Genomic DNA, 26,332 nt, shown 5'->3' with positions numbered 1-26,332 from the left:
CAAGTGCGCTCGTGTTTTCCGCTACAGGTAACGCTGCATCGCTCTCGTTCCTTCTCTTAATTATTCTCTTAATTAATTTTTGCTTTTTCATGCTACTTCGAACGCATATAATTAATGTTTGTTTCCGAGGAGGAACAAACTGTTCGCGATAGCAATTAAAACATTACCGGCGACGACGTCTTTTGCCGGCGAGTTTCCAACACGTCGTTAAATAAACGTTTCGCATAAACGTTCTCGAGGAGCGTTTTGTAACTTTTTCATTTTCTTTTTTAATTGACAAGGTATGAAAGGAAACTTCCTTTTCGAGGCTATTGTGACTCGCCGGAATTAATGGAAGTCTCGCATTTATACATTTCGACGACTTGATTGGATGCAGATTGTTATTCACATTTGCAATTTGGAAAATTGTTGACAGCAGTGTGCTATAAGCATGCACTTAGATATACTTAAGCTTTATGAAATTTAACTTTATAAAATAAGAAATACCTCTCAAACTTCTTCTAAATCCTTGAATTCTATCCTGCCACCACAAGTGGATCCAAATGGTTCTTCAAACACACAACTTCGAAACTTCACTCTCGCAGAAAATCCCATTTGCAAAGTTCGAACTGCTCTTTCGAGTTCAACTTTCACACTTTCCATCGCCATTCGTTGATTAACCGCTTAACGTTCACTTTTCTTTAGATTTATGGTTAAAATCACGATCATTACGTAGCGCGGATTCAGTGTCCAGAAGAAGCACATTAATTACTCAAGCAACGCTTGAAGTTCGCGAAGTTCGCGTGTTTTCAGCGTAAAGAATATTCCGATGCCGCCATCGACAATGAGGAGCGTTCTTATCCGCGACGGAAACACGATCGAGGGTTGAACATGAGCGACAAAATGAGGCAGAGTGTCGCGGCAGTTCAATCAGGAGGCCGTCGTCGCTTGCAAAGGGGGATGGGGTGGTGTGTTACAACCCCCTTGGTGCAAAGCAGGGATACACCTCCTCGAGTTTGCATCGACGCAGGGAGGGAGGGAGGGAGGGGGTGATCCGTGGGGTTGGCCGTTTCGATCGGGGTGGTATCCCTTGGCCATGCTAACGTGGATGCGGAGTGGTCCTAGGGGAGTTTTTTTTTTTTCGTTCTTTTCCTCTCCTTTTTTAATCGACCACCTAGGACACACTGGCGTCCACGTGTGTATGCGTGTGTCTCTGCGTGCACACCCTAAAAAGGGCGAGTGGGAGAGAGGGGGTAGACCATCTGCCCTCTCGAAAGGATACTTCTAACGGTTTCCATGAAAGAATGGATTTTCCTGGAGTTATTGGTCGTCCGAAATTGGGAATGGGTTTATTCGCGATAGGGGTTGATCATTTTCTGGGGCGGAGGTGGCACAGAAGGCGGTATCATTAATAATTCTTGCGGATACTTCGGGTGACACAATTTTTGGGGTAGTTTTTGATTCTTTTTAAGTGTTAATACAGAATATTTTGATGTTACAAATAAGCCTACTATTCCAAATTATATATTTTCCAAATACCTCGTTTCAGAGCGAAGAAATGTATAATATTACTTTAATTTTTGTTACCTTTGGTGTTAGATATCCAAACCTCTCATTTTCTATTTTTATTTATACTTCCGTAGGAAAACGATGATTAATGACAGAGAAATTGGAAATTGCAACAAAGTAGGTAACAGGGAGTCATCAATCTTTGCCTTACTATCGCATTAGATAAGCGATATCTAAGGTGAGAAGTCGAAAACATGTATCGATAATAACAAAAATGAAGCTTGGAAAGAGTCAAATTTACAATTCGACGATTCACACTGAAACGTTTGTTTACTTCAAGGGAGTCAAAATGACTATTCGAACCTTCTATTATTCGAATAAAAATTACTCCTACGTCCCTCCACCCCTAAAATCTTATTCCCGCGAGCTCTCGAAAACGGACGGAGAGAATTGTTTAACGAACAAACTCAATGGAATCGAACTACGGGCAGGTGAACGGCACGTGCGTAAACGGTGAAAGGAGAGCGCGACGAACAGAGCAAAAAGGAATGAAAAGCGCGAGCGGGGGCCACGAGGGGGTTGAAGGGAGAAGGAAACTCGGCGAAAAAGAGAAACCAGGGGGGAAACCTGTCGCGGCGAATAGGAGGAAAATGGAAGATCGCGAGAAATATTTTGTCTGGTTGACGAGCGCGGATGACAAACTCGAGGAGAAAATTTTTAAGTACTCGTAATTAAGTTAAAATTAAAACACTCGTCGAATCGATTAAACGAATTCACTGATTTTAAATGAACCAGAAATACGAATTCTCAAGAAATATCACAATGAGCCTCGCAACCACTGAGGAATCTCCTCCCTCCGACGTTCCACGAACGCGTAATCCTTCGTGACTGTTTTTGTCGAAGTCGGTCAATTCCGAGAATTCTTTCCGCGAATTTTCCCTTGGCTCGATATGTTGTGGCTATACAATAACATTGGCAAGGAGGCTTGCGAGGATTTTCCGAGAAACGCGCGTACAAACATTACGTCATTCGAGGTGTGGTTAATTATAGGGTGTGTAGTTAATTCTGTACAACTTTCGGATGGATGAAGTTAAATGTAGTTTGATTCGTGAAATCGTGTTTGTAGTTCGTTGAATATGTTTTTGCATTGATATAACTATATTTTTATGACAGCATTTGCATGAATTTCATGAGAATTTTCTACGGAAAAAAAAATGAATCCAAACACGACATTGTTCAAATTGTGGTTAATTATACAGCGTGTAGCACATTCGGTATAACTTTCAATTAGATGAAATTGAATATAATCTGAATTGGGTGCAGTCTGTTGCTTTGCGTCGACATAATTATATCTTTATATCATTGGCATTAGATTAGTGAGAATTTTCTGAGTAAAATGAATCCAAACACGATGTCGTTCAGAATGAGGTTAATTGTACACCGGTGGAGTCAATTCTGTACAACTTTCAATTCAATGAAATTAAACACAGTCCGAATTGGGTCGTGTTTGTACTCTTTTCTTAAGGAAAAGTCTTCTCCAATCTATGATAATGTTCTCATAAAGATGTAACGAAGAATTGTAAATACTTAAATTTTCACTCGTATATTCAAAATAATTTGAAATATGTCGTGTTCCATTTTTGTTAATAAATCCCTCGTTAATCATGCCAGTAGTCTGTTAAGGACTCACTGGTCCCCTTTCGAGCTCGGGTACCTCGGGATCGCTAAACCCGTACCGTAGCCACATTCAAACATAGCTACAGCCCCTGAGGTCCGCGTCACGTTTAATTATCAGAATTCCACTATAACGTTTTAACCAAAAACTTGCATCTGGAAGCTTCAATCAACATCAATTATCACCAACTTCCTCGAAAAATCCAAAACAAAATTCCCTCAACAGTTCCATCTCCCGGTGTCGCGCAAACGGTGTCGACGTTTCAATCAGTGCAGACGTCGGCGTCGTCGAGAAAGCGAATCAGAAACAAAAGCCGCGTCTGTGACGGGGTGGTTCGGGCTTCCCCTCTACCCACTCCAGAGGAAAAGCGCCCGCTCTCCATTAAACGTATTAAACCGAAAAATTCGTCGCGAAACGCGAAGGAAAAGCGAGCACGGAAAGGTGGAGGAGGGCTCTCCAAGCGAGAAAAGCGGTGAAACCGAGAGAGCAGACTCTCCCCGCCGATATTCCATGGAGGAAATTACGCGAAAAAGGCGAAAGAGGTCGGATGAACGGTGGGGGATGCGAAGCCAGAGGGGATGGGGGAGAAATCACTTTAGAAAAAGGGCCAGGAGGAAGAAGTAACCGGAGAGAAGACGAACGACGATAGCCAGGAGAGAGGAACAGGTGAGAGGAACCCCGTAGGACAAAGTGAAGAGGGCGCGAAGCGCGGTAAGGTCGAGCAAGACGAAGAAACCGAGCGCCGGGAGGAAGAGGACGCTGATGAGAACGGCGGCGCTAACGATTCCTTAATGAAAGCCGAAGCAGAGGGCCGGCCTCGAGTTTCGTCAGCGGTACCCGGATTCTTTTACATCGTTTTCACCCTGTGTACAGGGTGCTTCGAAAGTAAGTGGCTGGAATCGTATCCCGGGGCTCGACTTTCACGCGTTCAAGAAGCCCCTGTGGGCAGCGCTCCAGAAACGCTTGCATTTTACCTTACACTTTTCCATGTACTCTCTTACGCTCTAATTGACTGGAAATGACTCTTGGTATCTCACCGAGTATAGAGGCAGGGGGGAGGGATAAATATTTGCACATCGAGGGCTCTTTGTGGACAATACTCGTGTTTTTTAACTGGGGAGGCTATTCGACGTTGGAATGGTCTCTTGCGGAATTAGATGAAGTGTGATAGCCAAGGGAAACGAATACTTATTTTTATATTGTTAGGTTACGATTAGACTGCGAATCGTTATGCAAAATGAAATCTTTATGAACGTATCCAGAAAAATTAAACCTAAATAGAAATTTGTTTTACTCTACAAATATTGTAATATCCACTATACTTTCAATATTTTTTATATCATCGCATATACGCATCAATGATGAATGTATCAATATGATTATCTGAATTGTAGAAAATATTTGTGTTTTTTAGCTTTGGGAGGTTATTCGACGTTGCGATTCTTATATGAAACAAGCTACACGTCTGAAATGATTCGAAGTGTCATCAACCTAACCTCGGTCGCAGATGATAAAACTCGACACGTTACTCGAAAGAGGAAGTGCGACGACGGTCGATTAAAAAATGATCATCACGACGATCGGTTATCTCAAACGACTCGTGAATTGTCGAAACAAATTTTGTTTATTAATAGAGCGCGCACATTTACGCCATTTAATGTTCATGTGTTACGAATTATTACATGGAAGGGGTTGAGGGGAGGGGAAAGGGGGGAAAATTGCGAGCACAAAGTGCGAAAAGATACCATTAATTCCAGGCGTTTGTCACGCCGGCAGATACCACAATATCGTTCAGGGGGCGAACGGGGGAAAAAGGAGTGATAAAAGAAGTTCGAAAGTTATTCAATCTGCGCGGAGCAAATGGAAAAAGTTTCTCGACTGTCCAGGACCGCGAAATTTGCGAAACGCGAAGAAATCGCAGTCGACGATTACCTCCAATCATAACCGCCAGATTTTTTTCCCTTTGCGTATGATTCGCCTTCGTTATCGACGAACATCGTGCGGGCAATTAGCAGCAATTTCGAAATTTCGACACGATGGAAGACTCGGAGGAATGTATACGAAAACGATGCATTTTTTGGACAAAGAAATTAAGAGGAATTTGGCGGACATTTTTTCATCATTGGTTAGAGGATTTTATAGATCGATAAAGTATTGGAAATTTCATATACTATACTTCACTGATACAGAAATATACTCGAAAAACATGTATCATACAATGTAGTATATTTGCATTAAAATACAACAGGTTTCTTAATGTTTTTCTATTGTGATTGTTGTGAAAAGACACGACAGAAAAATACTGAACTGAATTTAATCGAGCTTTTCCTCTAAGATAGGACTGCATGGATGCAGTTACGCGATCTTCGCGGTGCGCTAATATCTACCGACGGGGAACAGCTGCGCCTAGCCTAGGGCAGCTATCAACAGTTTCCATTTAGGGGATTTGTTAATCATTTAATTTGCTAAATGACCCCGTGAGTCTTTGATTTCTTGAGTATTTTCGCGCAAATACTTGAAGCCTGCAAGCACCATCCAAGCTACGTCGAGAACAACTCTTGGAAGCTTTGAATAAATCGACTAAATTCAACTAGATTAGACAAGATTCGAGCGAATTCAACTTCAACCAATTATTATTCAGAATTTCACGAATATTCTTGACTAATTATTTTAGGATCCTGACAAATGACAGGTGAAATCGACGAGGAATAAAATAATGTCAATTTAAATTGCGAATAATAATAAGTACACATAAAAATGTTTTACGTATCACGCGGTGACTTAATAGCTTTCAGAATGGAAAACATGATCTACCAGGACTTCTTATATTAAAAATGTATGCTCTCGAGTACAAAGTATCTGACTTACGCCCAAACCTAATTGTTTTATTTAGAATACATCATCGAACAAGATCATTTCCCTTGAATAACTCCAGAATATCCTCAAGAACCTCTAAGAACCGACTCCTAAGAAAAACTGAGACTTGATTTTTCTTTCAAACAAAGTACAAAACCTGGGCAAGATCATTTGCCTCGAATTACTCCAAAGTGTCTCTAAGAACCTCCAGGAACACTCGGACCTGCTGTTTCTTTCAGAAAGGGAACAAAGCTTGGTGATAGCGACCCCATTAACAGAATCTGCAATTTAGCCGATAGCCTTAATTGCAACCGTAGCCCTTTTCTCAGATTCAATGGGTTCATTTAGATTCTGCGTCAACAGAGCTCTAATTGAAATATATTCGAACCCTCTAGTCGCGACAAATAGTAATAATAGATACTATGTTATTTACTGATTATACTAGAACAATTTTTCAAGTATTCATAACAGATTCCCACCCTGGAATTCATCGAATCTTTTATACATAGAAGACAAAATATATTTTATGAATTAAGCATAAAATATAAATAAAAGTAAAATTTGCCACGATTACCACAACTAAACAAAATATTCTTCTAGATGTCTCTTTCTCCTTCCATCTGCACCAATTTCGCAAGAAATCGATTTGACTGTGTTTTCACTCATCGATTCCCGACGGCCTCCGAGTTCGATAATCAAGGTTAAGGAAGCAAGTCCTGATAGCACGCGAGAAAGGGTACGAGGGATCGATCGTCATTAATTTTCAAGCCCGAGAGGAAGAGAGACCTTCCTAATTCCGCGATGACGAATGGCGTGGAGGGAAAAAGCTTGGCTCTTTTCCGGCAATTTTCCTCTCGACGGAGCACCGACGAGCGCTCACTGAACGTCGGGGAACACGAGACCCTGGGCAAAGGACTTTTTAACAGGTCAAGTTTCAGAATCTCGGTGACGCACAAATGGAATTACTCGCAGACGACGACAAGAATGCCCTCCCCCCACTGGACGGTTTTCACAATCGTGCGCGCCCCTTGGTGGAGACACATTCAAGATTCACCCTCAGGAGGGGCGAAGAGGGCCAGAGAATTCGGGGGATGAAGACCTGAGTCAAAAGAAAAAATGGGAATCCAGAGGGAAAGGCGGAGGGCTTGGAAGATAAAAAAAAAAAAGAGAAAAGAAGAACGTGGAAATAATTACACCTGGATGAGATGATTTTTTGGGGGATATTGGGAGAATCTAATGATGAAACGTTGAAAGTTACAATTAGGCCACCTGAAAGCTTCGACTTTAATATCATTTAACATGTCTGGTACTATTATATTTACTCAGACTTTTACACAGTACTGTATATCTTCTTATTCGTCCCCAATCGCTTCAATCAAACTTTGATCTATCCCCGTCGCGAGTAAAATGAAAACGTCGAAGACAAAGTAGCCAACCGAAAAATAAGTCGCAGGAGAAACGAGGGTGTAACGAGAAAGGAATAAGGGAGAGATCCAGACTCGATTGTATCGTTTCGTTCCTGCGCCCAAGACGTTCGATTATTTTTCTACTTGCACCCTGCGCCCCCGAGCCTTTATTGTGACAGCGCCTCATTGTCGTCCACTTCTGGAAAATTGCGCACCATGAATGCGCCTTTAAGATCACCCGAGGTCAGTGGATCTTCTCTCTGATCCTTCGGGATCCCTTATGCAGAGCCTCCCCGTGAGAAGATCGCCGAGAATCGACGCGACATCGAACACCGCTTGGATTTCGTCTCCCTATTTCATTCAGACGCGTCTCTAAGATCCTTGATCTCGTTTCCAGTACAATCGATGCGAATTTTTCGAGCAAGCGGGGATAAAAAAAATCGACGGACGTACACGATAATTCTACGAAAAGCTAATTATAGGATATGCAAGTTGAGGGGGTCTTAACTATGAGGGGTTGCAATTTCTTGTAGAGTTTTTCTTGCTGAGAGATTTGATTGTTATTTTTTCGTGATCATGCGTGTAAACTATTGTCGAAGAGATGTAGACACGAGCAGAGGAATATTTAAGTTCTGACTTATGGTTTTATGAGAGAAGGTGTTTACAAATAGGAAATTCTTACAGAAAATTATTACTACTCCAAACGAATATTACTGTAGAAAATGATGTACTTCAAAAGTAATAATCGAAGAGAAAGGAGTGAAATTAGTCCAATAAATATTCAATCAACGTCACTTTTCTGTTGCCTCGAATAATTTCTGGATTCCTTTTTCCCCGACACGTGCACCGAAACCTGTGTACACAGGGTGCGTGTTATTCACGTGGCGTTCTATTCAAATTTCCGGGCCAGATTTCAACGTGAATTTACTCGTATCGATTAAAGTTTAACCCTTACGGCCCTAAGCCGCGAGGCTTGGGACCAGAGATAGATGGAACTTTAATCTGGACACTAATTTCGAATAACGAATAAAGATGGACAAATTTTGACTGATAATCATTATTGTTATATGAGATATACTACGTATGTTTATTGTAATAATTATTATTGCTATATGAGATGTACTATATGCATCATATCTCACACAATAATAATAATAATTGCAACAATAATCATACATTTTGTATACAGCAAAGTGGCTATTTTCAAATAATAAATATAAAGACATCTTCTAAGAAACCATAGACCATGCGTGTAGTTCGTTCCCTAGTGGTTAATGAAAACTTTCTTTACACTATTATTACAGTTACAGCCCTCACTAACCCCCCCATTAATTTGCATTTAACCTACATCGTTTATCTTTCACAAAGAATCACACTCGTAATTTTACTAAACATAAAGAATCGTTTTGGGAGGCACCTAGATCTAATCTCCTATAGAAACACCTAATAAACAATACATCTAATTTTTATTTTAAGCAAAGGAACATATACCAACACTTTCTATGATACCTACAACGTTTTACTCATTAGAAGCATTAGATAATACGAAATCGATGCGATACAAATTTTTCTACGTTCTTCTGTACATTTTCGTATGGAGTGACTGGACTAAAACGAACCTACGTAAGTCCATCCATGGGTCACCGACAAATGGTGAAACGCGCGCGGCAAATGTTTGAGCTTAGGTATTTCGGTTCGATGCAATATCCGTTAGAATTTCCAAGAATGCCGCTGTTTCTCAAGGCGTTCTGGGAAACACGTGTTTGAGCCATGGACACACAAAGAGACACTAGTAAAAGTTCTCCGTCAAGCAAAAACTGTAGCGCACCACCTGCTGCGACACTAAATGCAACGAGCGCGTATTTCGGAAATATTTTGCAACCGCGGGACCGTGGTTCGAACCTCCGACGTCTGGCGGCCATGTGGGTGCCCGATGGCGAAGGATCCATCGATCCTCGTGCTCGAAAAAGACCTCACACCTCGTGGTTTTAGCTACTTTCTATGTGTTTGTAAAGACTGACGTCTTCAGCAAGAAAAATTTGGGTTTCATATACGTGAAAATCGATATTTAAAAAAATTAATCATTTGCTGAACATCAAGGTGCTGGACAAAGAACTTTATCGAAGAACTGGTGATAAAGGACTGGCGATAAAGATGAAATTCATTTTCTCATCATTTAAGAAGAATATGAAATTTTCTAATATCTTGACTAATTATGTCGATTCTATTTCACGAACGTTATATTAAAAAATTAAACTGTTACTTTTAACTCCAATCTACCCTACCTGCTACTCCACAATTTTTTTCAGACCATTCAATAATTCTACCGTGTCCGACGCAAACTTATCTCCACGGACACTCACAAATGCCAAGACAATTAGAATCAGAGGAAGGTCAAACAGTTGCTTCCCTAAATTCAGCCAAATTACCTTTTCCACCTCTCTGCATCCCACAAACCGATCTTCAAACACAAATCCTAAGATCTAAATCCACAAGACGTAAACCCCGCTCGAACTTGCTCCTAACCTGCTCCGAATCACATCAAACTCCACTGGACTCCGTTCGAAACATCAACCTCGTCTCCTCGAGCCCAAAATTCCAATCCTCTCGCGATTGTTTACGAAAATCCCCCCAAGAAAACGTGACGCCGGACCACGTCCGCGGTGACCGTCGTCGGTTCCGGGCGGTAACCTTGAAAGAAAGGAAATATGGTCCTTTACCTTGTCGTCGTCGTGCGGGGTGGGCGGCGTGGGTGGTGTGTACATGCGGGGCGCGTAGTCGCCGATCGAGGAAGCGCCACCGGTGGAGGAGCCTTGGCTCCTCGGCGGGCTCAGGTCCGGTATGGCGGCGTGATAGTCCTGCAGACCTGTCGGTATCACCCCCGTGGGCATCACGGGACGGTATTCCATCGCGCGCACTTCCATCTCGGTGTCCTTCTTCGAGGGTCCCCTGCGCACCGGCGGTCCTCTGCGACGTCAGCAGGGCCTCCGTCTCCGTCGTCGTGATGGCTCGCGAACCTCGCAGGAGACTCGACCTTGGGCTGTCCGTCCCTCGCTCTCGAAAGTCTCAGCTGCGACCTTGTCGGACGCCGCGGTCGAGCACGGTCCAGCGTCTCATAACACAACCGAATTATCTAGTTGACCGAAACCGCGTGGACGGGGGGAGGAGGGGGGGCGGGTGGATACCAAGGCCCACGATTCACTCTTTGGGGGACGATTTTTCCCGATCGCACCACACTCTCTCGCGGGAGTCTCTCACTTCATCCGGACGGACGTCTCACCCACCCGTTCGAGGGATAAATCGCGTTTTCGAGCACCCACTTTTTAAGACCGAATCCTCTTCGGGGGAAAGAAGGAACCACACCGATCAAAAGGGGGGGTTTTTCCCTGTTTCAAACGTGTGCGTGCGCGCGCGCGTTACGGACGGCTTCGTTTTTGTCTCTTTCTCACCAGGTCGGACGAACCGAGAGAACAAGAGTTGGACACACGTAGAGACAGATATCTCGGTGGGAAAGGTGTATCTCGGCAGCTCTCGGGGCACACTCACTGATGGATGCGTGTTCCGGTACCTCAGGGTGATGTTCACCCCTTGGCTACTTTTTGCCGACTGAATGTTTTGCGCCGCCGTGGCGGCCCTCGGAGCGGCTGGAGCGTGCACTACCCCCACCATAGGCACGACTGAAACCGAGTACGAGCGATCGTCGGGTCTCCCTCGCTCGGCCGCGCGTACTCTCGCCTTCTCCTTGTCGCGCCTTGATTCCCCACCACCGCGACACTTCTCGCTCTACGAGCGGCGTCGGAAGAGAGAGAGCGCGATGCGACGAGCAACGTGTTGGAGAAGGAGAGTACAACGAACTAGGAGCACACGTGAGAGGGGCACAGAGGGATAATTAAGCGGGCATATCGCGTCCTCCGTATGCTACGATCACGCGATCTCTCTCGCGCTCACGCAGCTTAGTATCTTCCCCTCTCTCTCGTTACCCCCTCTACGAACGCTGTTCCCTTCTAGCCGCTCTTTTTCTCTGTCTCTTTTACCCTCGCCGCCGAGACGGAGCGTCTATTTTGTGTCCGGGTGCAGGGTTCTTCTGTTGCTCGAAAATCTCCTTCTTTTTCCCCTCCAGTTTTTTTCTCGACGTATGTGCACACCCGGGGAGAGAGAGAGAGAGAGAGAGAGAGAGTCGGTGAAAGGATTTGGAGCTGACGATTCGCTTTTTTTTCCAAGCTTTTTCCTTACGGTAGCGGCGGTTTTTATCGAACAATCATGTCGCGACGAATCTCGTTAATTACTAGAGAAATATGTCTAGTTTTGGAGCGAATCGATTCGATGCGATGGTTTAACGATCATTTCATTTTCACTTCGTGTCGTTTGGAAGCGATGCTGCTCGTCGAATCCCGTTTGGGAAAATTCGGGGTCCGATTTCGAGATCCTGAGGGCAAGGGGGAGAGGTGGGGAGTCAATATTGGCTTTGGAGGACCGTCGTGGTAAAATTGATATTGCTTAAATAAGAGGGTGGGTGCACGGGAAGGGGGTTAATTAAGCGGGCACGTCGGCTGCTCTTCTCTCTTCTGTTTCGCTCGACTTGATCTCTTCCGATGCTCCCACCTCCCCCTTTTTCTACCCTTCCGTCCGATGATGGCTTATTTTATCAAACGAAGCCCGTGAAGAACGCTCGTCGCTTACCCACGGGAATAATCGACGAAATTCCCCTGTTTTCTGTCGTCGCGACGGGGATTCGTGCGTCGGAAACGTCGCGAGCAGAATCGTCGAGAGCTTTCATCGGAGGGGGTTAGTGTGGAGAAATTTATGTTGAAAAGAGGATAACGCCGGTGTCCGCTTCCGCGATTTCAGGAATGCGGTCTGGGATGATTGAACAATTTTATGAATGATTCGTTTTTGGTTAGGTAATAGAGAAAGGGGTCGTAAGCATTTTAAGGAATTTACTTGAAAGCTTCTTAATTTTAGGCTTTATCTACAGGGTTACTGTATTATGTGCATGAATGGGACCATAGAATTTTTTGTTCATAATATATATATGTCGATATCTTAAATCATTTTCTGTACAATTCTCAAATCTGTGCCAATACAGAATATAGTTTCCGTACACTTTTTCAGTCCCCTCAAATGAAATTACAGTCCAGTAGCTATAGTTCGTATTATAGGCTAAGAACACCTCGAAACCTGTTTACCCGGATCGATCGTTGCGAACTTTGCCTCTGTTAGCCAAAAACTCGGCGATTTATGTTGCCGATATAAATTCGTGACGAACGCGAGTGGTTGGACGAGCTCCATCTTCCTCTGGCGCGAGCCTTTTGTTTCACGGTCGCTGGCTCGTTTTTTAGCCGTCTCAAGATCCGTCTAAGATACCGAGCGACAGTCCTCCTCGCGTCTCCTTTTCCTTCTGCAATCTAGCAGCTCATTTACGAGATCTTCGATGCAGCGAGAGGATCTAACGAGCTCTGTGCGTGCCGCTTATCTCTCCTTTGGAAAAGACTCGTCCCTCCCACGGGTAGGATAAGAAGACGTGATTGAAGGGGGGAGGGGCTTGGAATATTTATCGCTAAATTTAAATGAGGAATGAAAGATAAACCATCTACAATTTGTCACACGTTTTGTGAAGTTGTCATTCGAATTCGATTGTGGGTAATGAAATTAATTTGATCGAATGATGGATCTATGTATTTTATATTTTTAAAAATTGTTAATAATTTGTGGAAGCTTCATAATCCTTCGTACGTGCTATTAGAAGATATAATAATACATATTCAATAAGAAGTCATTGAATAAATGTCACGAATGAATTGTATGCGGGTCTTATCTGTTGCGTGGTATTTGCATAAAATTTTGTCCGAGTCTCAGCTGATCTCGTTTTCGCAATTACGTAACTTGGGATCGGGAATCGTCTATCCTTTCTCTCGCGTTGGAATGTCGACGAAAAAGTAACTTCTTGGTTTCGAGAGGATCCTCGATGACCTACCGCAATCAATGTCGAAAAATAGCGCCTCGTCCGAAAGGTTAACTCGTGAATCTTTAATCGCGTTTTTGTCGCCGTAGCGGAATCGCTATTCCCAGAGAGAAATTCCGTTACAAAATTATGTTTCTGTCGAGATCCTCGTCTAACAATGTCCTTCGCATCAAGGAATCTCATCTGGTCCACATGGTTGACCAATGGAACTCAATTTATTGGAATTTCAATTTTTATAAATTTTGAACATGGGGTATATGTGTGTTACTTGTGAGTACTATTCAGAGCATTATCTTTGATTACACGCATTAAAGGCATATACAGAACATTCAGTATCCCCATAAAAAAAATTCCCAGACATCAGCATTTGTTTCGATCTACAAGCCAATTCTTCCTCTCAAGAGAGAGACTTCTAAATTCTCAACTTAAACAGTCTAAAATTCCAAAATACGTCTAATCGACGCGCAAGGGTCTAAGAAAAGAGCCAGGGGCCACGAATTTTCTAGGGAACGGCCCACGGGAAAACGCAGCGTCATAGAAGCCAGGTTTCCGTTGTTACCGCTAAGGATGCACCCGGGTGCAAGATGACGCATCGTTTTTCTTCGATGCAGCTTTCCAGTAATCTTTCCGCGACTCGTTCGAGCACGTGGACGCGTGTTTTTCTTGGCCACGTAACACTGGGTGAAAAGCCGAAATTTGTCAGGGGGGACGTCTCCATAACTTCCATCGATTATTCCTCGTCGATCTTGTCCCCTTTTCTTTTCTTCGATCCTTTTTTCCTTGAAGGAGGAGCTTAACACTTCCTTCCTGGCTCGTGCTCCTACCGGTTTTTACGCGAGCGCAATTTTGTTCAATTAACAAACGGGGAGATCTTCGTTCCTGCAACGCTCTTGGCGCCAGTGAGGACCGTTGGAGAGGATTGCGAGTCGATGAAGTGGCAATTGTTTGGATGTAGTTTTGAATGGTTTGAAATTAGGAGGAACTGCGAATGTATATATGATGAATCTAAAAGCACAAGTTCCTGGTTCCCACCAAAATAAAACATTCCTCCCTAAAACTATACATAAAAAGACACAAGTAACTCGAACGAGCGATGAATAGCGAGCAAGACGTGGCACACACGATGATAGCCGATGACTGGCTAACAAAGTCACGTGTGTATACGTGACAGGGTCCATCGATGCACAAAAAAAAACTCAGAATCAGGCTGGGAGCAAGAGATTCCATTTTTTCCAACCAGAGGATAAAGGGATGGTTACGGGCGCCACCGAGAAAAACTGCCACTGCATCCTTCCCCCTTTTTTCCATCGTCGTTTTTTCCTGCCAAACGCACTGCGACGACTCAATTCGTCTTTCCAACCGGTCGTGTCTCCGTATCTGCGGTTCACCGACCTTTTTTACAACGTTCTGCTGTTGCTTCTTTCCCTCTTCGAGTTTTTTCTTTCCTCTTCCTGTTCCGTGGGCAGGGTCAGGGGTCAACCGAGCTGGACGTTCGCGAGGGTCGATCGAGATCGTTGCGGGGTTCCACGGATATTCGATTTTTCGAGCTTGTTGTGATTCCCCCCTTACCTCTGTCTACTTTTTTCTCGTTTGATCCTGGACGAATCACATCTGGCGTAATCTCCGTCGATTGGCCGTCATTGACGCCAGATGCTGCTAGTCCACGATACTGCAAACAAGTAGAAATTAAATTACATCCTCAAACCATCAGGTTTGTCTCGTCGTAATCCTTAACCCCTCCGTATCTTCCTATTCCTCTTTTTAAAAAAAGTCGAGCTGACTCTCTTCTAATCCAGGCGATATTTCTGGCTCCTTCCATTCTTCTTTCCTGTTTGCCTTGACTTAACTTCTCCATTTCCTACGGTGTCTTCCCCGCGGGCTGGAAACGCAGCACGGTCTGTCCAATCCCCGAAACACCTAACGCTTCTTCCTTAAATTCTCTTCGTCCTATCTCTCGAACTCCTTCTCTCCTCTAAAGTTCCTTGGGAAGCTCTGCACCTCGGGGAAGGAGGTTTGTTGGGACGCTGTCGTGCGTTCAATCTCGACTGGCGTTGCGGATCTCTGACGTACTCCATGTTTTCTGGTCGAGATGCGTTTATGATGAAAGCACGGAAGCCAGAGAAGATTTTATTGTCAATGATAGAATTGATAATAATTTGTCGATTGCTTAGAATTCGTTGAGAGTTCGACGTCAATTAGCTCGTATCCATAAAATGCAACACTCGTCTTGCCTATACTCTGCAAAAGTTTTCTGATACACCATGCGAATAAATAAAGTTCAGCTTGCGAGGACCTTAGAATTCGTTAAGAGGGCGTTGCTCACCTTGGGCACAGGGGCTTTCACGGCTCGAAAAATTCAGTTCTAAGCGCGATAATTATCTAGCCATTCGTGCGAGCGAGCGGTGACGAATCGCGAGCAGAGCCTGGAGACGAACGATCTTCGGAAATGAGCTCTCCCGTGGAGCCAAGCGGAAGGGAATCGCCGGCGCGGCTGCCATATGTCCGCGTTTTCGCACCAGGGACACCGAGTCGCTTCCAGGGCGATTGTCCAGAGGTATCCTCGCGTGGCGTTGCCGAAAAGCCCTGGCAAATCCTCCTACGATCCCGTAACGATAGCGAAAAGAGCGCCATGAGAGTGGAAGAGCGGAAAAAAGTGAGAGGAGATTGAAATCATTATCAGAAAATCTTCCTCTTCGAAGGTGACTGGTTCTTGAATTATAATTTTGGACCACTAGGTGGAGAAATTTTGCTTCGTCTTGGAAATTTTCCGAAAGTTGGGTTTTTTCAGAAAATAAAAAGGACTTGAAGCAGGATCTACTATAATAGTATTCTTGTAGCAGTCTCTAGTAGTCCATATACAGTGCATCCCAAAAGATCCCCTTCTCAAAGCAAATAAAACACTCTCCACCATAAAAGTACATAAAAATATATAATTTAGATCAATACCGAAGAAGGACGACACCTACATGCTAGTACCCGATGGCTATCAACGACATCGTTGCAGAAAGGGCCCAGCGAAATCGTTCAACGAGAAAAGCCGAGTAGTTGTCCGCGAGTGGAGGAGAGGATAGAAAAAAAAAAAGGAGCGGAGATAGAAATCTGTTGCGAGGTGTCCGCGCGAGCAGGCACCTTGGCACGTTTTATTACGATTAGGAGCAACCAAGCGTGGCGAGACATCGACGTTACGGTCGTTCCATCGCCTAACTTCACCGCCAATACCGAAAACCAGCGGACCGTAGCTCGGTTGGCCGTTTTGTCGTCGAAAGTCCGCGGTAATGGCCACAGCGGATTGTCTCCGGGCCCGTGTCTTCGGGGAGCTGCCTCGTGACGAGATGCGTGTACGTGTTCGAGGATAATGATCGGTGAAATCGGCGAGGTGGCAACGAAGCCCGGTGGCCGCCATTGCTTTTTGCCGCGCGGCCTGCGCGCCGCTCGTGCGTGAGAAATCGACAATGCCGATATCCGGAGGAAACGTACGGGCTCTCGCGGTTTTCTGGGGTTAACAACTCGGCCTCTGCCTTTGCTGGCGAGATCGGTGCTACGGATTCGTCGAGCTTGCGCAATGGAAACTCTTGCACCGTTCCCTTCAACCTCTACATACGAGTACTACAGACCTTCGATGACAATAATAATAAATTGTTTACCACTCGAATTACGCGAAACCGACCTAGTATTCAATGGGAAGGAGAGATCGTTGAAGAAGAGGGCATTTTGAATCGTCAACCATCAGGTCACTGGACAATACACCGGTCCACCGAAAAACCGGATATTTCTCGCGTCGGTTACCCTCGCTCCTAGCATCTGTGCCCTGATCTGCATACGGTCCAAGCGCCTAGAGCATCCCCTTCTCGTCTCTCCTCTCTTTTTTTTTCGACATCATCGCGGCTCGGTCGTTTAAGGGGGACTATCACTGTGACGGGGTCGAAAAAATCGGTTTTCTTTTTTTATACATAATTTACAAGCATAGGAGAACGAGATCCTAAAATATTGAGCGGAAGTTCGTGTAAATAGTGATGTTACAACACTTTTTGTTAGAGCAGTTAGTCGAACACTCGAAGACAGGTCTAAACGGTGGAAAATAAATCCACGAAGGCAAACATTTATCCCGAAACTCATGACAGTGTCGTTCCCTCTCTAACTTCGCGAGGCCCCAGGACTGGTCCCCAGCACCATGGGGTGAATCGACCTCGTAGGGCCCGGCGAGTACCGCTCTAATTTTCAACCGTACGATCTTCGTACTTAGAGTCGCTTTGAATGACAATGATCGGGGCCCCGCTGGGGACCTCAAGACGATTTTCCACTTCCGCGACGCGGCGGCTGCGCACCAACTTCTATCTATCTCGGCGACTCCCCAGCCCTTCGCTTTAAACCTGACGTCGGTTCGACGACGATCGATCAAACCGGGTGAAAACGGTGCTTGCAACCCGATATGCAAATATTTTCACGGCCGACTCCGCTTAAACGCGGAGATTAATGACGTAGCCGCGGAAAAGAGAGGCGAGCGCGACATTTCGCCGCGAGAGAGGTTCGTCACGCTGACGACTAACGGGGGGGACTTAATTCTCGATTTTTCTCGGGGCCCCGTGGGAGCATTCGCGCCCCGAAGACGTTTCGGCGAACGAGATCGCGATCTCTCTCGTGTCGTTAACGCTTCCTGGTCGGTAGCCATGGTAATTATCACCTGCGACGCTAACGAGCTTGGCGATCTTAGTGATCTTCGAAAAAGGGATTTCTTGGGGGTGGGGAGGGGGTGATATTGAACACTTTTGGGTTTCAGTAAGTTGACAACTCGGAAGTATCGAAAATTTCCTCTATGAAGGTTGAGACTCATCTTTCGATTTCTTGAAACTGGGAGCATCGAGTGCGCCATGAGCGAGTTTTGAAGTGATTCATCATATGTGACAGTGTCTTAGCCTAGTTGGGAAAGTGAAAGTTTCCCACTCGCTTTTATAGTTTCTTTACTCATTTTAATCTTTCCTTGGACTTGGTTGCTTTCAATGAGTATAGCCACATGGTCGAGCGAATCGTTAATTTTGAAAGGGATATGACAATTGTCACAATTAGCCACAAGTATATCTACTCTACCGAGATTCACATTAATATATCTGCTCATTGAAACCAAGCGAGGTCGTAGCTACTGTAAATTATTACTCAAAATATTCTTCTCGAGTATCGATTTGCAGAAACGTCTCGCAAACAACAGACGTTTATAGACAAGCTTGTATAAGTAGTACTTAATAACTACAAGCTAAAAGAAGACAATTTTGCAGATTTATTGATTTATTTCTGACTTCCAACGTACGGTTCAGGGAATATTAGTTTGAAGGAAGTTCATCGTCCGAAGGGAATACGGTCGGAGGAGTCGAGCACCGTCGAGAGAGGGCCTCTATTCAGGAAAAAGGGAAGAATTTTCGGTCGCGCATGAGACGCGGTCACGGCTTGACAGCCTCGTCACGAAACGCACGCAACGACAAACGCGAGACGAGCGCTTCGTCGGTTCGGTTCGGTTGCGTCTGGTTTTTTCGCCTCGAATAAGGCCCCCGCACGGACCCCACGCCCAGACGAATTAGGGACGCGCGTCAAACCGTGCCTGGGCCCGGCTCCATTCGGATTCGTGACACCCGGTATTGAGCAACACCGGGACAGATCAGACTCGACGCGTACCAACAGATTTTCTCGTACACGACAGAATCTAAAAATACCACTCGAAATCGAAGATGGGAAAAATGTTATTCGAGACGCGAATGGCGAATAAATCTCCCACACAATTATTTGTGTTTTATTTGCATCATTCACGTCTATATTTTATGTAACATATCTATAATCCGTTTTATATTTGCTTATTCCATAAAATATATTTTACATTTAAACGTCCGGAAGAGAACGGAAAATTCAGTCAGAAACGTAGGATGAAATATGTTAAATATTTTGTTCAGCTGGCAAAAGCTATATAATGTTTAATCATAAAAGAAATTTTCGCAAAGCGGGCAGCACGCATAATGAATTTTTCGAACTAAAATTTCACGTAATTCCCCATGCATGAACCCAGGGTAAATGAATGAGAAATAGTATTCGGCAGAGATGAAAAGACTATTCGTCTCTCATTAAGATCAGAATTAACAACCCGAAGCCGAAAGTCGAAGCCAATCAAGCTAGGAATGCTTGGATCCTCCCACAGTTCCCTCCTTCGATTTCGAGCAGAGATGGACAAAAGTCTTATCGAAACATAAATTTCGTAACAACTTTTCATATGTTATTTCAACAAAATTTTGAATCGAATAAACATAACAAACTGAAAATTAGTTTTTAATAACCCAATAAATTAAACAACAATGATATATATACATCAATTAGCCTGCATACCAAATCTATGAATTTATTCGCGAACTATCAGAACGTTCGTATTAAAATTAATGTAAATCAACAAAACTGTAAGCTTATATCAAAATAATCTTCTCATTTGATCGACGAATATTTGTTTAATCCCCTCACGCAATTTCTGTAACTATATTCTTGCGGTGTAAATAAGTTATAAATGTAATTCATTATTGTAAATTTTCGAAATTAAATTCGGTTTGCCACGTACCCACGTCAAAGGGTCGATTCGCAATGCAAATATTTGCCAGCCTCGAAATGCATCCACGGGGCGAACAAACGACTCGTTTCGAATGAATTTCCACTTAAACACCAAGGCGTAAAAATTATTTACGCCTGACCTCTTCCAAAAAGTACGCGCGAGTAACGCGTATTACGTAAAAAAACAGTAAAAGTAGAACGTCCACAGACTTTCCGCAAACGTCGAGCAATCTGTCATCCATCCGCGATGACGACCCTCGGAAAAAAATGGAATAATCTCGCGAGGGGCGCAATTACGGGGGCAGCGTCGACTGTATAGGCCCCCAATAAAACTTTACCGCCTTTCTTAGTCGAGGGAAAGGGGTGAAAAGGGAAACATCGTCCGGTCGTCTGTGAATCCTGGCTTATAACAGGCTAATCCGCTCGCTGACGGTGGCTCGCGCGTTCCAACGGGCCCCGTAATGCCCTTTTTCACCGTCCAGGGAGAGGATTAAACCAGCTCGAAAAAAATAAAAGAGAAAAGGAAGCCAGTAAAGCAAAAATTCGTGTCATAAAACGAAGCGCAACCCTTTCCCTTCTATTGCTACCCCCACCTCTCTCACCGTCCTAAGGCCCAGTCACAACCCTTTCGACTTTTCGAAGTTTCGTTTTTTTATCAACGTCTCGAGACTTCTGTCGTTTTTTCATCGACTTTTTCCGCTGTTTTTTTTTTTCAAGTCCTCCGGGGCCTTATGTTTCACGTGCTGTGCCAACAGAGTAGTTTTTGCTCCAACGGAGTCGACAGCCTTTCTACGGCGGGGGTTCGTCTCCCCCGACTGTTCCCCATTTTTTCTATCTTTCGTACGCAGTCGTAGAACGAGAGTGTCGTGAAGGGAAGCACGGCTATGCCTGATTTTCGGGAATCTCCGGGGTTTGACAAAAAATGTTCTCCAGCTCCGTCCGACCGGTCGTAATGACTCGCCGAAACGCGAACGGGGCCCCGAGAAAAAATCCTGTCGAGAGGGTAATTTGTCGTATGCCGTTACGAATAATATTTGGACACACCGCCCAAACACCAGTGGAACGGGGTTCCGCTGTAAATTTCTTCTCGGTCGGGCCCGAAACCTTTCCAGGAGATGCGGCGCAATCTCGCCCCGAACGGACCCCGTAACGTGTTTATAATTTAGGGTTCACTAAATCGACAGAATCCTTGTGCCGTATGACGAATCCGATTCTGGCTATCATAGATGAATCTCCAATTGTAGGCCTTGTGAAAGATAATATCATCTACTATATAAGACGTGGAAGATTTTTGGCATTAATTCCAAGTATCTCAGACCAAATTCTCCTAATTCTGATGTTCATAGGAGTGCCCTAAGAAACCAGACGTCTCTATTTGTACATTCGACAATCTAGCAGAATCGAAGAGGTCACCGCGGTGTTAGCAACGGTCTGCCCAACCGACAACTGACCGAATTTTTTTTCCCAAAAACGCTCCATCACCGTGACACCGACTCCTAGTGGAGGACCGGCGACTGTGAGAACTCCGAATTCCGATGCTTTAGCCAGGCACCCCCCTCGAGAAACAGGGGGTGCATTATCTCAATATCCCATAAACGAGGGGAGGGGCGGTGCGAGTTTTTGGGAAAAATCTCTCCTTCCGTTCAGGAAGTCGCAGAACCTGGAACATATGCGCGACCTCTTGGCCAAGGTCAACTCGAAGGAGGGCCCTCACGACGAGCACCTTAAGCGCGGGGTCAGTGCAGGTCATGGGAACCCATGGGGGTCCGGCTCCCGACTACCCCGCACCTTGGTCGAGTGACGGGGTGTTTTCTCCTGACGTCACCGCGCTGGCCAGGTGACCGAGAAACCACCGGACCCCCTCGAAACCTTGGAAGCAGAATTTTTGAGGGGAATGAGAAGGCTTGTGATTTTTGAGATGAACCAAGTCATTCTTGGAGATTGAATTGGATGATAGATCCTAATGTTTACATTATTTGGAACTCGCTGGACATTAACGGTGAGCTTTATAAATAGTTTGAAGACTTTTATAAAAGTCATTTTTTATTTAAACGAACAATTTAAAAATCCTAAACTTCAAAGAAGGTAAACGTTGAAGTAAGCGATCAGTGTATTACGAAATTGATCGAGGCGATATTTAAATAATCGGGCGCCATTGTAATGAAAATGATCGGAAAGTGATCCGTCATCGACAAGTGCGCCAGTTCTGCCAGACTCCTGGTCGTCTCGATTGTGTTTTCTTTTCTCTCCAGGCGTAGAAAAGGGTTCAAAGGGAACTAGTTGTCGGGACCCCATTGATCGTACCCTATATTTATCGATCGATTTGCCTAACTTTGCCCTTTTCTATGGCTTTCTTCGCGCGGCCCTCCTTCGCGTCTGATTGAAGAGTACGACCAACCACCCCTTTATCATAATAACTCGACACTAGCTCGACGACGCATGCCTTGTTGACGGTCGAATAAAAAGTTCAATTACGAAAAAGGGACAGTCGAGGAACTTAATTTATATCGAGGAATAATAGTGAGTATAATAGTGAGTTAAGTTGCAAGAAGAAACTTAACTTTGTTGAATTATTCATGCTATTCTATATTCATCAAGGTGTCGAAATGTTTATCAAAAGATAGATATCATCCATGTCGTTAGACGAATAGTATCTATTATAGTTATATAATACAAGTATTACATATAAGTATTTATTATAGTTATATAATAATAATTGTTGTACTTAATAAATTCTTATATGACCAGCAATATGCTCGATTTTTGTTTTTTTATTTTGATATACATTTGAACACCTTGAGGAATATTAACCCAAATTACAAACGGCTACCTGCAGTTCCAGAAGCATTCATAAACAAACTAATTACCGCCTAGCCCCACACAGAACGATCCACCACATTTACGACCCCCGAAACAGGTCGAAAGTCGACCGTCCCCGCGCGCAGGGGGTAGACCGCAGCCGAAGAAGTCCCATAGAATTTCATGGAAATGGGGAGGGTCGACGAAATCGATCGTCAGAATAACGAGGCGCGATCAATCGATGGGCGAAACCCTTTCTACCCGGCGCGAAGGAACGCGTCGTCACAATGGAGACCCCAAACCAGAGACGGAGAATGCGTGAAAAAAAGAAAAGGAAAGAAATCGATGCACCTGCGAGCAAGAGCGCGCGCCACCCTTAATATTTTGATGGCTCAATGGCGGTACGACAATGCTATCGGTGGTGGATCTGTACACACGCACGGCCAATGCGGGGAACCCCTTTTTTTTCTCGATTGCAGTTCAATACCCAAATTGATTCCGTCGACAATGCCCGGCGGTGCCCCACGCGCGCAAATCGGCCCGCAAACAACCCTTTTCTCGCCCCACTCCTTCCGCGCACCCGAGCCACACGCCGCACACGGAGGTGTTACAGAACCAGGGAAATATCAAAAGGAATTTCCGTGCCACGGGGGAGAGGGAATCCTGATCGTTCGATAATTCCTTTTGTGCGATTTCTTTGTCAGGGATGGAATCGGGAGGGGATCGAAAAAAAAATGAAGAGAGATCGCGCGGTGGAAAAAAGAGTGCTAGGCTATCCGACTCGAGGGGGTATCGAGTGCTTCGGGGGTGGACGCGTTGGGTGGGGTAAAAAATTGCATTCGGGATAGCGTTGGGGTGAAAGGTAACCCGGTTAACCCCTTGTCGTAACGAGTCTGAGTTGCTCGGGAAACGATTTGGGAGAGAGATTTGGAGGTGGGAAGTTTTTTTTTTTTTTTTTTTTAACGGGAGGAACAAGTGGGTGGTTGACAATAATTTATTTCTTTACTTTTGGGATATTCAATGGATGATTGCGGTATGATGTATGAAGAACTTAAAATATATCAAAATCAATTATCCGACCTCTCGATTCCCTGAAAATCGCTGTGGCTGCTTTCATCGTGCGTTCGTGGATTCCAAAAAAGTCTCCATGGCTCCTCGGGGCAGGAGGCTTCGAGGAATGATGTGCGCGCGTCCCGAGTCAGCAAACAAACAAGCAAACGAACACGAGGGAGGCGGTCGGCCGCAAGAGGGAGGGAAGAGAGAAAAAAATCTGGACCCCCGGCACGTTTGATCTCGTTCGTCTCGACTTTCGGGGGTGGCCCGAGTCGGGGACCGTGTTTGGGACTGGTCGGGCCCAAATAGCCCTCCCCCCCCTCGAGCGACTTCGAGAAACAAGTGCCGCGTAGCGCTTCGACGTCTTTCTCCTTGACCTGTTCTCTACACCGGATAGATACCTTTCCCCGATTTCGTCTCGGTTCTCTGGTCAACAATACCGTCACCGAAAGTGACCCATCGAATCGCGAGATGCCCTCTTCGGGGCAGGATGTCCAGATTGACGACGTGATTCTGTTTTTGGATTTATAACAGAAGCTGTACGTATATAAAATATGAAATGGAGCGTGAATGGTATTATTTAATTGTGATTCCATAAAGGGTTTTCCAAAAGAGGCTTTCTGATTTTGTTTTCTTTATATATATATATATATGCATTGAATATATGAGCCGTTCGAAAAATCGATTAACTACTTAAAACAAAAAGTTGAGAAATCCGATGAAATAATGTGCAATAAATATAAAAAGTTATGACTATACCAAGTGTTTTGACACTTAAACTTAAGATTTTTCAAAAAGTGGAGTCAATCGATTCGTGCAGCGAACGGGTGATATTATTACACGCGGTGTTTCGTTTCCGCCGAGAAGCATAATTTTTCTGTCCCAGCGTTTTTCGGCGCCAAGAGGTCGAAACGAGGCGCCACGACGACTCGATACCCGATATTATTGTAATACTATATATTAACGGGCATTAAATTTCCACGACTGTAAAACCATCCCTCTTTCGGGCTCGTGGAAACCACGTTGCGATTTTTCGTGCTTTTTCGAGCCCTTTTATGCCGACGAAACGGAGAGGGATTTTATTAATAACCACTGTTGAAAATCACGCGTAATAATTGTGCTCCCTCTTTAATTATCTAATATATATATATAATAATAATAAACTCGTTGGTATTTCAGATACAGAAGTAAAAGTATAAAAATAAATGATGTAAATAAAAATGATGTAATGCAAAGAATTGATATACATTCTTTTTCTATTATTTATTTTTATACCTAGCCTCATCCGTCTGAGATACCAACGATCATCCCTCTCGGCCAAATAATTTCCCATCCAATAAGAAAAAATTGCGAGCATTCAGCTCGAGGTCGACGGGCATCCCCCCAGTTTAATTTTCGTCGAAACAAAAGAAGAAGAAGAAGAAGAAAGATTCAAGAGCACCGTATCACCGACAACGTTCCTTCTCCCTTCGGCTAATCTCGTTACGGAAATACTTCGACGCTCTCCCGACCCTCTCCAGCCCCATTTTCACCTCGTGTCCAGCCTTTTGGCGAAAATCTCTTTCGCAAACATCTGCATTTCGAGCCGTGTCTTTTGGATCCGTTTCCAAAGCTGGCCTCTTTAAACAAGGACCTCCGCCCCCGCGAAATCGAGAGGAAGGGTGGAAACAGATCAGCGAACACGCAACTTAATCCTCGGCGTCGCGCTCCCCCGACAATTGGGAATCGTACCCTAGTCGCCTTTTTATTCCGATGGAAAATCGCGTCGACGAGACGCGATAAAATTCAAATCATTCGAAACAATGAACATTCGACTTATTGAAAATAATGAGTATTACAAAACAACACCTTAAACATGAACGAAATATTGCATGCAACTTTACTGTATATATGTATGTACGACGATTAATATTGGGCAAACAGGCAGGAATCGAAACAGCCGATGTCCCCATTATGAGAAAATCCTCCCAGAATCGATCCTCGGTACCACGTGCGAGGGAAGCTGCCCGAAAGCTGGTGAAAGGGAATAATAAAAAGCGGCGGAGAAAAATGGAAAAACGGTCGACGTTTACGCGGCATTAGGCCACGGATTATTCGAAAACCCTGGCGAAATGTTCTGAATGTGTCTCGACGCGGATCGACAACGAAGAAAGTCGACGTGCATCAGCGGGGACTATTCGCCTATTCGCGACCCCTAAACGTCCAACCCCGCGACGTCCAAAGAAACTTTCCGCATTCATGGCTTGTAGACGGCAAGTTTCACGGGCGAGGGTTGCAAGTGAAAGTGCGTTGTTCGTCATATTGGATTTTGAAGAATTTTTCAAATTTCAGGAGCCATTATTTTTATTTATACTTTTGCAATCAGGGAGCTTTTAATTACGTATATTTGTAGGAAAGTATTTTAAATAAAAATAATAATTTAATAAATACACAGAAACAATATTTTAACGAAAAGTCTAAATCTCGATGATATATAAATATGTTTTCAAATATATTTTTTCAAGAATTTCAATAAAT

At 44.3% G+C, this 26,332-nt stretch overlaps 1 protein-coding gene across 3 annotated transcripts in view; it reads right to left on the bottom strand.

Annotated features, from left to right (window-relative positions):
• The window catches only part of LOC128881448 (zinc finger protein rotund-like), a 181,813-nt gene that overhangs the window by 22,467 nt on the left and 133,014 nt on the right, over positions 1 to 26,332 (bottom strand). The window lies entirely within an intron of this gene.

The sequence above is a fragment of the Hylaeus volcanicus genome, chromosome 8 (genome assembly GCF_026283585.1).
Source record: "Hylaeus volcanicus isolate JK05 chromosome 8, UHH_iyHylVolc1.0_haploid, whole genome shotgun sequence".
NCBI lineage: Eukaryota > Metazoa > Arthropoda > Insecta > Hymenoptera > Colletidae > Hylaeus > Hylaeus volcanicus.
This window is presented reverse-complemented; position numbering and strand designations above follow the sequence as displayed.